The 2,539-nt window shown below is 46.0% G+C and overlaps 1 pseudogene; it reads right to left on the reverse strand.

Moving 5' to 3' along the window:
* Positions 1-1,920: 1,920 nt before the first annotated feature.
* Positions 1,921-2,038, reverse strand: LOC126417401 (5S ribosomal RNA; annotated as a pseudogene).
* Positions 2,039-2,539: the final 501 nt, after the last annotated feature.

A 2,539-nucleotide genomic window follows, 5' to 3' on the forward strand; every position in this document is an offset into this window, starting at 1 on the left:
TTTTATCTGTAGAGGCTGATTTGACAGCGCGATTCCTACGGTCGCAGGTTCGAATCCTGCCTCGGGCATGGATGTGTGTGATGTCCTTAGGTTAGTTAGGTTTAAGTAGTTCTAAGTTCTAAGGGACTGATGACCTCCGATGTTAAGTCCCATAGTGCTCAGAGCCATTTGAACCCTTTTTTTTTATTTGACAGCTTTGGATGATTCGATTACAAGAACGTAAACTAAGAAGTCAATATTTCCCAACATGAGATAAAGTGAGGACGAAATGAATTTGAGTGAGGCCAGAATCATGAAAATCTAGCAACGATGTCTCGATAGAAGAGAAATTCCTACACTTAAAAAGAAATGTAATGGAAAGTTTTTGAAGCTGCTAATGTATTCCGCGCATTTTAAACTTCAAAGCTCTTCGCCTGCAACTCACATTTTACAGTCCGCCTCCGTTAGCTGAGTGGTCAGCACGGCGGAATCCCACGTCAAGGGGCCGGGTTTCGATTCCCGGCTGGGGCAGGAAACTTTCCCTGCTCAGGGACTGGGTGTTGTGTTGTCCTCATAATCGTTTAAACCCCACCTCCGACGGGCAAGTAGCCCAATGTGGCGTCGAATGCAATAAGTACTTGCCCTCGGCGGCCGAACTTCCCCGAATGGGGGACACCCGGTCATTAATGCCGTACGCTCATTTCCATTCCAATTTTAGAGCGAAGTTTCTTGTGGGGATCTATTCGGGCGTTATCGGAACCCGCATCGGCTTGTACATCACCTTGATTCAGTATTGTAAAAAAAGGGGAGCGTAGATGAATGTGCTTATAATCGAGTAATACGCATACAAATAGAAGACCCACCGGCTTTTTCACGTTTGCAGACTAGAGCGATGGTCGTCAAACTGCGGCCCGCGGACCGCATGGGGATTAGCCGAGGGGTCTAGGCGCTTCAGTCATGGACTGTGCGGCTCGTCCCGGCGGAGGTTCGAGTCCTCCCTCGGGCATGGGTGTGCGTGTTTGTCCTTAGGATAATTTACGTTAAATAGTTTGTAAGCTTAGGCACTGATGACGTTAGCAGTTAAGTCCCATAAGATTTCACACACTTTTGAAAATTTTTAACATTTTTGACCGCATGTGACCCAAATCAAGTATTTGTTCGGCCCACTGCTATCAGCCATGTCTTCTCGTAATTTGTACCTGGCAAGTAACATCTAAATCTAAAAATTTCAACTAACGTTATGAGCTACTTAAGAGAGCAGTTTCCTGGATTTGTAAGAAAGAAAAATTATTACAGACATAGTAATGTTTTAAAAAGTTCTAGGGCTAGAAGTTGTGAAATCGGCCACGACCTAATTACAGTTGGCAGCCTGTCTCAAGGTCAGAGGTTTAGGTAGCCATTGCCACAGGATGTGTGATGGGATGGTATGGGGGGGAGGGGGACACTGGGGATGTTCTAATGTTTGTCTTCCAGTGCTGAAAACTCTTTGGGGAGTCTTGTACCGATGATCGGCCACTGCAGGATAAATTTTAAATGGATGTAACATGAATTCGTGAAAGCGTGTTGTAAGGATGGTCGTTTTCAAATGGGGTACAAAGTTTTAGCAATTAATATAACATTAAATTAAGGCTGTTGTAATACAACGCAATGAGCAGAAGAAATTCACAAGGACAATATTTGTGATCGTGACTCATATTGGATAACGCATTTAAATAGAAGCACAATTGAATTAAACTCCGTCCGGACAGGTCTTGAAAGGCGAAACAGTACCGACTTACCGCCGGTCATCCTCAGCCCACCGGTATCACTGGATGTGCATATGGAGGGGCATGTGGTCAACACGTCGCTCTCTCGATCGTATGTAAGTTTACGAGCCGGAGCCGCTACTTCTCGGTCAAGTAGTGCCTCAGTTTGCCTCACAAGGGCTGAGTGCACCCCACTTGCCAACAGCGCTTGGCAGACCGGATGGTCACACACCCAAGTGCTAGCCCAGCGCAACAGCGCTTAACTTCGGTGATCTGACGGGAACCGGTGTTACCACTGCGGCAAGGCCGTTGGCAAAAGTACAGTTGCCATTTGTTAGTCAGTCAGCGGCTAAAACAGTCAACAAGACAATACTTCGTTAGCCAATTACAGCATCACAACTTTGGGATCGACGAGTTTGGCAGCAATCTGAAACAGAGAAAAGTCGACACGAAGTGTTCCCAATGGTGCCTACTTTGAAAGATCAGTACTCTGGGGGACAAATTACTACAGCTAACATATTAGGGGGTTTATAACACGTTAATTTATGTACGTTACCAATTAATAACAACATCGGTACATACGTGGCCTGAGGTGCCGCCCCACAATGGTCATACTGGCTCTTCAGCATAAAACTTTCACGACCATAGCGCTAGACATAGAGCAATCAATTCCAGGCACCTCTTTCGTTGTTTGTAGGCTGCGTATACTCTCAAGCAGCTTTGGATGGCGTGCCATTAACGTCGCATTTTCTTTTGTGCGCAATGGGTGGCTGTTGCCATGGAAATCCTCAAAGAGACGCAGTAGCTGCCTCACT

Source organism: Schistocerca serialis, chromosome 8 (assembly GCF_023864345.2).
Source record: "Schistocerca serialis cubense isolate TAMUIC-IGC-003099 chromosome 8, iqSchSeri2.2, whole genome shotgun sequence".
Lineage (NCBI taxonomy): Eukaryota > Metazoa > Arthropoda > Insecta > Orthoptera > Acrididae > Schistocerca > Schistocerca serialis.